This window comes from Lagopus leucura, unplaced genomic scaffold (genome assembly GCF_019238085.1).
Source record: "Lagopus leucura isolate 7727_CA_CO unplaced genomic scaffold, USGS_WTPT01 Super-Scaffold_100001, whole genome shotgun sequence".
In the NCBI taxonomy this organism is placed as follows: domain Eukaryota; kingdom Metazoa; phylum Chordata; class Aves; order Galliformes; family Phasianidae; genus Lagopus; species Lagopus leucura.
Window position 1 is genome coordinate 39,490,164 of NW_024962262.1, and position 11,272 is coordinate 39,501,435.

General features: G+C 36.5%; 1 long non-coding RNA gene across 2 annotated transcripts; it reads right to left on the reverse strand.

Annotated features, from left to right (window-relative positions):
* Window positions 1–2,364: 2,364 nt before the first annotated feature.
* LOC122178396 lies at window positions 2,365–10,704 on the reverse strand. 2 transcript variants are annotated; one of them, XR_006178311.1, is made up of 4 exons: window positions 10,623–10,704; window positions 5,862–5,996; window positions 3,915–3,967; window positions 2,365–2,585 (listed from the first exon to the last, which is right to left on the reverse strand). It is a non-coding gene; the product is annotated as an uncharacterized LOC122178396 (long non-coding RNA). The 2 variants fall into 2 exon arrangements; XR_006178312.1 differs by lacking the exon at window positions 2,365–2,585 and adding an exon at window positions 2,622–3,007.
* Window positions 10,705–11,272: the final 568 nt, after the last annotated feature.

Genomic DNA, 11,272 nt, shown 5'->3' on the forward strand with positions numbered 1-11,272 from the left:
CTGGTCCAGTGGTTGTTCACCCTGCCCATGGCAGGGGGATTGAAACTACATGATCATTGTTGTCCTTTTCAACCCAGGCCATTCTATGATTCTACAAGTATCTGTATTAGGCCTTATATTTTCCCTAAATGAAACAGTGAATTATTAGTATTCTAAAAAATAAGTCTTCAGGCATTTATACAGCGACTACCCAGTCACTTAGAAGAATTTAAAAACTACAGTCTTTTGTTATATCTGAGTGTCAATAATGCAATCTAACTTTCGATGATTTTTTCCTTCCTGAACTGACCATCTGAGATTACCTCTTAAGAATAGCCTAGTTCAGAAAAGAGAAATGAATTTATAGTTTGGAAATAGGAGCAGTCAAACCATTTGTATGCTCCATTTCATATCAGCTTCTTTTCTGAAAACAAAGAATTCTTTCTTCTGTTACTTTTATTGTCTTCATAGAATCACAGAATCATAGAAAGGCTTCTTTTGGAAGGGACCTTAAAGACCATCTAGTTCCAACCCCCCTGCAATGGACAGGGTTACTAAGCACAAAATCAAATTGCCCAGGATCTCATCCAGCCTGCCCTTGAATGCTTCCAGAAATGGAACTTCCATAGCTGCTCTGGGCAGCATGTGCCAGTGCCTCAACGCACTGAGTAAAAAATCTTTTCCTAACATCTAGCCCAAATCTGCCCTCTTTAAGTTTTAAGTCATTCCCTCTTGTGTTATCAGTATCAGACTGTAAAAAATTGACACCTTTCCTGCTTGTAAGCCCCCCCTTTTTTCTTTTTTTTTTTTTTTAAGCTACAAAGAGTGAGATGGTTCAGGCACATTTTATACTTTAACTACTGAGTTGCAGGCTGTGGTGTCATCATTTGCACTTTAAGACTCTGAAAAGTCTGTTGACAAAGAGTATCAATGAGAGGCAAATGCATTCAACAACTCCTTGTCTTAAGCCTTGTGAAACAAATAAAACTTGGGATTTACTCCCACCATCAAGAAAGTTGGTGCCAAAGTTCTTGCTGTCTGGACAGGTATGAGCTGGTGCAGAAAATGAAGTTTGGGACTGAAGGAAGATGTCAAGGTCTATGGAAGACAAAGAGGAATTCTCAGTCATAGTAGGAGAAGATAAATTGGAAAAAAAATGCAGAAAACACAAAATGTTGCTTGCTTTGCGTTATTTAGCTGGATGAAGCTTAGAACCTACAAATTCACTTCATCAAGGCAGAGGAAAGAAAGAACAGAGAGGACATCAAAACACGTATATTGTGGCAGATCAGTGACCGTGCAGCTTCTGCAGCCAAGCTCTTTGAAGGGCATGTGCTAAGCTGTAGAAGTTTGAAGTCAAAAAGTTTATTTCACTCAGTTATTCATGGTGCTGGTTATGAAATAGCATTGTGCTATTTGTGCAAACAAGTGCATTTTCTCTTTTGGTCCCAAACACTGACATGAGTGTGAGGTGGCGAATTCCGGCGTTGCCTGGGGTTTGTGAGAATGGGGAATGACAGTCCTGACTGATCTCTGAGCAATGGAAGTAGAGCATTTCTTGCTGCCATCAGCTCAGTAGGGGCTCAGTTCTTTTCCATAAGCCTTAAGAGAAGTAATTTCTTAGTGCTTCTTTCTGTCTGTATTATACACAATTGCACAGAAAAGTACGGTGCTGCAAAAATATTCACCACAGTGTAGTAGTTGGGGTATGTGCATGTTACATTCTAATTACCTTAATAACTTTGATTAAGTCTAATTATTATAAAGCACTGATGTCTTACTGTACAGTTTTTTTCACGTGTAAGCTTAGAAAGGAGACTGAGGAGGAAAGCACCACTGAACTTAAATTGAAAGCTTCACTAAATGAACAACTCCTTATCTCCCAAATATTCCTCAGATATTCTACTATACCTGTTGACAGTAGTTCCTTTGCTTTTCTTGAGTTCATTTTTGTATTTGAAAGTACAGCAACGGCGCATAAAGTATTGGGATGAAAAATAGAAGAAGAAAATATAGTGACCTCTTTCAGCTACCTCACAAATACACATTTGCAGTTGGATATACATGCACAAAAGTCTCTCATGAGAACTTTGTGCAAGGAAATGCACCATGTCTGTCACTAAAAGAAAAAAGGAAACGTCATCACTCCAAGTGGTGTTGATTAAAACAAAAAGGATTTCCTGGTGCCAGCAGTTGAAACAACTGTGTGGAAAGTAGCAAAGAGGTATTACTGTATTGTTGCAGCTTTCTTAGGAAAATTCCAAATAAACTGAAGGATTCTTGTCAATATTTGTACAAGAAAACATGCTGCTGCCTGTTTCTGAGGCGCTTTGAATACGTGTGCATACACACTCTTGTCCCCATGTGCAAAATTCTTGAGAAACTTTATTACAACCAGACAAAAAAGACACACTCGGAGTTTGGTGCACTCTTTCTCATGCTAATATTTACAACATTGATCTGTTATTGTTGGTATTTGATCTACATTTCTTCCAGCTTGAGTCAATGGAAGGCACAGCTGCTGGAACCGTGTATTGTGTGGGCAGCATGCCTTTGTCTTCTGCAGCTGAGGAGTTCTCATGGCCACAATGACAAGTCTGAGCACACTAAATTAGGAAAGATTATTGTTTCATTTATTGACTACACAAGTTTAAAACAGCAAGTATATCATTTGTTTTGTGTTGTATTTGTTAGGGTCATATTCACCAAAAGCTGGACACATGGTCACAAATATAGGGCAGCTGTTCTTCCAGCAACCCCAATAGGGAGAAAATTACAAACATTATTGAAATGGAATTGGATGGTTGGTTGCTTTCACGAGACACAGCCTTCCACCTGCCTTCCCCCATCCATCCATTTGTGAAGACTTGCTGCAAGCTTCCCTTCATCTTTTTGCATCCCAGCTCCCTCCCAGTAAAGTGTTTATCCTACTGTACAATTTGTTTTAAGCAAATCTGGTTTCATAGTGGAAGACAAGCAAGTTCAATTTTTGAGCTCAGTTCTCCAAATGTTTCTTTCATGTAATGGTCTACAGAAAAAGGAAGGCAGTAATTTTAGCTGGAAAGAAATATCACATTGGAGTAACAAAAAAGGAGGGGAAAAAAGAGAGAAAAATCTATTTAACACTTTAGGATATAATGATATTTGAATAATATATTTTTCTGCCATTTATTCAGTTGCGAAGGAACTCAGTGAGTAATAATAGCTGCTGTCAAAGATATTTATATTTAAGAAGGTCTTTATGTAAAATCTTTTTTTTTTTTATCAGGAGTGATTTTTCTCCAGGAGAATTCTGCCATCTCCTAGCAACCGATATGGCTATCTTTTTTAACAGACGCTGCAGTAACAATGGGTGCCTAACCTTTATATGGAAGCATTTGCACATGTACAATCAGGTCACTTATGAATTCAAACCCAGTTTTTAGGGTGCTCTGAGGGAGACGCTGGCTACCACTTGATCTACTGCGCATTTCATCTACCAAAGATTTTTTAATGGCAACCATTTTAATTGTAGCTGAATATTTCCCAGTGAACTTCCAACTAGATCTGCAAAGGGACCCACAACTGCCTTCTACCTGTGTTCTCTCCCATGAAATGAATAGAATCATTTATCAGCTTAGGTTTTATTTCCTTCTTCTCCTTTCTGACTGTGTCACTCTACTTGCAAAGCAGTAGTATCCCTTAAATTTGCTAGCTCAGGGCTTCTTTAGATATATAAGTATAAAAAAAGTGCACAAAGACCATATCTGCAAGTGGATAATAACAGCTTTGAGATCCATAACTAAATTAAGTACCTATCACTAACGGTAAGTTCTTTCACTTTCTCCACTTGGTCATTTAGGTATTGTGAACCATGAGGATTTAGAAGACTTCCCTAAGGGAAAAATCTGACTAACTGGAGCATGCTCAGGCCCATTTTGTTGATTCAAACTTACATGCCTGAAGACCTGCTGAGGATCATGAGCGCACATAGCACCAGGAGTGAACTCTGTGAAATAAAAAGAGAATAACCATGCAAAAAAACAAACAAAAAAACCCAACAACCCTCAAGTGTGGTACCCCAGGAGTTGTGTGCTACGTAGCTTCCAGAAGCTCAGCTCCACAGGATGTCTGTGCTATAGCCCAAAGACTATTCTGAAACAAGTTTCAGTAAAAGACCCTCCACATTTCTGCTTTAGAAGTAACTTAATAGATGTATTTATTTATCTATAACTTTTGGATCACATTATAGATGTCTCCCTATAACTTTATATGTTTGTGTTTTTACAGATAGCTTTCATCAAGTAGGTTGGATGCTTTGAGGTTGTAACACTACAGAGTGGTTTTGGATCTAGAAGTTCTTTTAAATTACATTTTTACTTATGCTACTTTTTTTACAAAAATTTTTAATTTGTGTAAATCATAATTGAAATATTTGATTTGTGAGGGACAAAAAGAGAAAACAAGAAAAATCTTGGTGTAGGTGAGATTGATAGCAAATGTTCTCTGAGAGTCTGATGTGTGTCATTAGAGTACTAAACCACAAATCTTTAAATTTGTTCTACTAAGAGAATTCATTAATATTAGTTGAATTCTATTCACTACACAAGTGCAAAATTTGAGAAATTTAGCCTCTTTTTCTGTTTGTAGAGTATCAGTGATGATAAGCCTCTGTTTTGTATGGGCATAAGATTCAAACGGGTGTTCTGGGTCATGTGGAGCAGCTAGGACCTCCTGGGTACCACTCTCTTCTATTCCTGTCAACCACATTGCATTCAGAGATGTACCAACTTCTATCTTAAAAATAATTAAGCTTCTATCTTACTTCTCTGGCAATTAAAAACCCTCTTCAAATTTTCCAGTGCAATCTTATGCAAGATTTTTTTTTTTTTAATCAGTCTTGGATGAACTTTTATTTTTCAGCTTTACTAGCTTTTCTTCTTCTCTAGTGTATTCTCTTTTCTCAGCATCTGGTTTGCTAAATTAAGCAAGCATCATCTAAATCCTTCTATTCCTTGGACCATTCTTCTTTTTTATGTTTTTATTTTTGGGTATCTGTACAGATTTCTTACTTCTATTATTGTTTTACTTAATGCAGTTATTTCTTACTAATTTCATGATTAGTTTGTAAGCATTAAATAGCCGATATTTATTTAGTTTTGATTGGTCTCAAGTATTTTGTTACTCATAGTCTTTCTTTACATCTTTTTTTTTTCAGCTTACCTAGCATCTATTGATATTACAGTATTCAATGGGCTGAATCAAACTCATAATAGGAGGATGGAAAATGTCACGTCGTTTTCTCTTTTGAAGGTTACATTCAGAATTATTTGCAGTAATGCCAGGCAAATAAAATTAGATCATTTTAGAACCATTTAAATATTTTTTTTTCTGCATCACACATGCCTTGCCAAGGGTTATAACACAAGAAATCATCCCATTTTATTAGAAATTTATGAAGGTAGTGATTCAAAAATATTTACAGTCTCTCTTCTCATGTCTAGCCTGTTCTATGTCTATTAAACCTTCCTTTCAATCATTCTACATGGTCCTCTTGTTACCTGTAATGAAATTGCTAGATGGCAATGGCTGGATGAGTTATTACTGACTGATTTCAGTGATATTTCTTTTTTGCTTACAAAGTGAACTTCTTTCCTTTGTTACTTGTGTATATATCTAGACTCTAATTAGCTGTTTCGTATTTAGACATCCCAAATGTCTCTACTTGATTTCAACTTGAGTGAGTGAAGCACACTGCAATAAATGAGGAAAAAGCTGCAAAGAAGGAATGTGATTTCTGGGGGGGATCACTGGTAGATCACAAACTAAAGTATGTATCTGACATAATAGGTCACAGGGCAGGAGAAGTTTTTGGTTCTGAGCAGAAAACATGAAATAATTACCTAAGAGAGAAAGTGATAACAGAGAGCAGTTGTACAACACTTCTTGGATCTCTGACTTGTTACTTATGTTGTCCTTGATCTTTCTCTTGATGTTTGCTGTAGTTGCTTTCTGAATCAAGTTAGATTTTGTGTATTCTATCAAAAAAAGCAAAGATGAGAAGATGTTTAGGTCAGTTTTTCTTTTGTAACGCAACAAACAACATACCACATATAACCAGAGATCAAGAAAGCTTTTGATTAAGGAAAGGTGTAATTTGAAGAAACATATTTTTGCCAGTAAATGCCAAAGGTTAGTCTCTGCAAGTAGGGAAATGGTTCCTTTTCCACGATAAAAGCAGAAGGGTGTGTGTGTGGGGGGGAAGGGGGGCTGATCCTTTTCCTTGCTTGGAAAACGCTGCACTGGAACTTGCTTTCGTTATTGCCAATGTACTGAGAGCTCCCCCTCCTGTTGTATCTTCCTTTTAAGCGCGTGCAGATCTCATCTCAAAATCACAGATTTCTGTCATCCACTTTTTTCTGAAGTATGATGTATCAACACAGAGAACACTTTTCAGTGCTGATTATGGACATTTCTACGAGTTTAAGGCTAAATTAAGAGAATGGAGAGGAGGAGCTTCTTCCCAGGACTTTCGCATGCACATGCACTTTTCACATATTTAACTCTGGGAATATGGAATTCATCATTCTTCTTAGTTTTCTGCCTGTAAGAAGAGGCCAATAAGATTTCATCCTGTAGAAAATTAATGAAAATGTTGGGAATTTGATTTTTAAAATTCCACATACAGATTCAAATTAGAAAAAAATAAAAAAAGAAGTAAAATTTTTCTTGGACAGCCAGATTTAAGGAATATCACCTGTTCAAATTCAAGGAGGGGCACCATGGAAAACCAAGGAAAAAGTGATCAGAATGTCATATTAGTGCCTCATTACATGGGGGCAAGAATTGCTGAAGACTGGTGAAGAAGACCAACTTGTGACTTTGAGGGAGAAGTATATCAAAAGGAGTTGGATCCACACTGTAGAAGGTTCTTAGTTGTTACCACATCCTTAGTATAGAAATTGAATGCAATATAGATGATGATATATAACAACAAATTTTAATGAGACTGCTATTGGTATCATATAGACTTCTAATTCAGAAAGCATAGAATCTTGGATGATGGTGTACATCCTTTGTAATGACTTCATTTCTCCAGGTTACTTGATAGCCAATGAACAACTGCGAGGACCATCAAAGGTTGGTAACAGAGTAACATTCCTAGCAATTAATTTTTTTTTTTTCCCCCAAGGGAAAGAGGATAGAGAAATAACTAGAAATAACCTGCTGGTAAAGTTAAATGGTCAAAGAAACAGATACTTGCTTTTGTGGAACACTGTTCACTTCTGTGCAAAATGTGGGTTGCATAGTTTGAATATCAATAGGTGGCAAATAAGGATTAAGTATCTGTCTGTAGTAGATATTTGTAACATTCACATTACTTACCCAACGGAGAAGAATGTTGCTTATCTTTGTGACAGACATAAAGAAAAAGATCGCAAAATGAAAAGCAGTGACTACTGAGGTACCCAAGCTTATGACAGTTACATTTTATTTCTATAGACAGAATAGGGCTCCAACCCTGCGTTGGAAATTATTGTTTAAAAAAAGTTAGGTTGTTGTCGAAAGATATTCTCTACCACTTGATATGACATTTCAACATTTATCTTTTCTTGCCTTTTGTATTTTACTGTCTTGTGTCCCTTTACTTCTTCCTTTTATTCAGAGAGCTACCTATTCTATCTGTTCTTCACGACTTTCCTCTACATCCTCCCTTCAGATTTGTCTTCTGAATCAAATACTTCTATTCTGTTTTCTCACAGTAAACACATTTATCCAAAGAAAATGGGTATATAAGACAGAGGCAGAAGGGAAGATTTGAAAGTCACAAAATCTCTTTGTGTAAGGCACTGAAGAAAATGAATAAGAATAAATTTACAAGATATGTAGCAAGGGTTAATGATATTTTGGACTGTCTTATATAAGTTTTATTTTTCAAGGGTTCTTGCAATTCTTTTTCCACAGATGAAGTTCTTGTGGAAAACTACTTAATTAGTTTTTCATTTTTAGTTAAGAAGATAAGCTAGATTTCATAAGATCTTTTTTTTCTCAGTGTACTGAAGTGAAAGACAAGGAAGTTAGAAGAAATTTATTCCCTATGTTTGAGATTTTTAGTTGTATGTAGATATATTTTAAATAAACTTGTATGAACAAGAAGACATTCCATTTGAGGGGTGGCCTTCCCTAATCATATTTGTCTTCATGAATTCATAGAGAACGCAGAAGGACTCAAGAATCTTTTTTTTTCTTCTTTTTTTTCTCTCTCTTCCTTTCTTCTTCATTTTCCTTTTCCTTTTCCTTTTTGTCTATTTATTTATTTATTTGTTTGTTTATTTATCTCTCTCTTTCTCTCTTTCTTTCTCTCTTTTTCTCTTTCTCTTTCTTTATCTCTACTTCTCCTGTTCAACCCTCCTTTACTGTCTTTTGTAGCCTTGCAAGAGATAGACACAAGTCTTGAAAAGTTCTGGGAACCAGTGGATGACGCATCTCTTGAAAAGTTCTGGGAACCACTGGTTTGCAAAACATAGTTCTGGTGACATGAGAACTCAGCAAGTCACAGTTTGAAAGCTGAGACTGGATGCCTGGGAAAGAAACACTGATGCCTGAAAGGAAACAGGGCCTCAGGAAGGATACGGTGAGTCTGGGACTTGCAGAACTCATTGTCTCTAGAACTGCAGTTGCTGAGACATTTCAGTGCTTTAAAACAGTGCTTTTGTTTTGTCTGCAGAAAGGAAGATTGCACTTTTAGTTTAAGGTTTGAAACATCAGGCTTCATACTCCGTGTAATTTACTAATTCCTTCATTTCTATGAAGCTAAAGAAGACCTGAAGATACCAGTGTATCCCAGGAGATGGAGATCTTAAAGATCCTGACTCTTAAAGGTGAATGTGTCTGTTTTAAAAAAACCTTACTTAAGAATGATTTCAAAAGTGAATCGCATAAAAAAAAAGGGTGTTCACGTCTTTTGTATTGTCTTGGTTTTGGGTTTGTTTCCCAGAAGAAATGCTGCTATTCTCTTTCTGTTACATGGTTCACTTTTCTTACAACTCCAGCCTACTGTCAAGCTTGGCAGACTCACATAGTTACAGGAGGGTTTCTGGATCCCACTGCTGTAAAACTGCTCAATAACCCATGCCATTCATTCTGCAGGGACAGGAAAATGAATCTACTTCGTTGCTGTTGTGTGTACCACATATTGAGGAGTTATGGATAAACAACAGCAGCAGCTAGTGAAGCATCTGTATTTGGCTGGCCACACTAATGGACAAAAAGGAGGATTTTCTTCCTAATTCTTCATTAACATTAGTGATTATGTGTTTATTTGCTGATTACAGATAACTCAGGGCAGAAAACCGTGACAAGAAGGTAAGAGACTGTGTGAAACAGATGGAGAAATGTACTGGGAGGGAGGAAAGGGAAAGAGTGAGGTCATTGCCCTGGAGATTAAAGCACAGTTCAAGACTTCTTCCTATCAGAGAGGAATATAGCAGAGGAATAGTTTTAGAGGTTGGTTTTCATCTGTGTTTGTTTGTTTGATTTGAGTATGTAACAGTAAGGAGTATAGAATAGGAAGTGAGCAGTCAGAACACAGGTGATGTAACAGATTTTCACTTTTATGTTGTCGCTTTAAGGCAAATGACTAGAAATGTTTACCCTAAGAGTGCCGACCCTGATACATGGCTACTGACTGCTGGTTATTTGTACAAGTTTCATTATGGTGGACCAGCAGCAGCTGTGTTTCACAGGGTGTGGTAGCAGTACAAACTGACATAGTAATTTATTTATTAGTAGTGTCACTTAGTTTGAAAAAATGTAATATCTGTAATACAGATTTGCATATATTTTACACAAGAAAGATTTTATTTTCCAAAAGTGCATTTAGTTATTTTAAAAATATTTCAGCACTTTCAGCAACCTCAAGCTTGTATGAGTTACCAGAACAATCTCTATGTATTACTCACACTGAATCACTTTGTATTTTAGGGTAATGAACGGCAGTATTAAGGTAGTTCTGTTAACATTTGACTACTGTCTCTGTTGCTTTACCATAATTATTCTCCTTGTGACATGTTGCTGTAAACCTGGGGAGATGTGTATATTATAGTAAAAATTTAAACACTTTAGAATCTCTAAATTAAGCAGATAAATAGAAAATGTTAAGCATTTATTGCGTATTTCATTTTCTGATCTCAGTGCATTTCCCAGTGAAACAAAAAATCCTGAACAGCTTTATTAATATATTTCATGGCATTCCTGTGTTATGGGAACAATATATTCTCAAGTGCTCCATGCATCTGAAATTTGTCTCGATGTGGCCCATTTATTTTAATTTCAGTCTGTCAGTAGAAAAAAAGAAGTAATTAAACTTGTGACTAGCATGGAGAAACGTTTTGCGTTCTAAACTGTATCTTGATACTCAGTAGTTTCTTTATATTTCTTCCAGTTGTCAGATCAAAGTCTCTCAAGTACTATAACTCAGCCATGCTTTGATTAATTACTTCACACAATGAATTTGCAAATTATATTTCTGAAGTGATTTATGTACTTTTAACTCCAATCAACTCTCTCTCCTCCCTGCTTTTTTTTCCTTCCTCTCTACTCCAATCTCTGTTCTGATGTTATTTTATGCTTAACAAATCCGTATAAACAGAGCAAAGTCTTACCTGAACAGTGCAACTGAGCAGAACTATAGGGATCACTTAAACTGTCATCACCCACCAGCAGTCCTCACCAGGTCATGAGCCTCACTGCTTTGTGCAAATACATGAAGTCCCTCCCTAAGAATTCTCAGCTACAGTGGTTTTGTTCCAGATAGAGCTACTGGAATAGCTGAGCTGAGGCAACATTTAAGATGCATGTTCAAACCAAATATTTGATTACTGCAGTTAGACTTTGGTAAATGGTATTTGGAGAAGTAATAACTTGTTCGCAACAGAGATGTTGCTTGTCTGGGCAAAGTTTAGTATTTATATTTGTGGTTTCATTGGACAGTTTAACATGACATACTGTTATTCATCTTTCACCCATTTGCATTGCACAGTGGTATCTAATCTCTCTTTGAATGTATTGTGTTCATAAATATCCATGCTGTCCATACAACTTGATCTGATATACCTCTGAAAGAGTGTTAAGATTTACTTCTCTCACTATCCCTAAGTCATCTCCTTAGCTCTGAAACAATGCATACATTCACCACCTTTAGAAGTAATTTTGATCTAAGTGCTGCTTGTTTTTAATTAACGGGTTAACTGGACAAGGAGGTAGACTTGGAAATGATGATCTCCAGAGGTCCCTTTCAATCCCTGCAATTCTG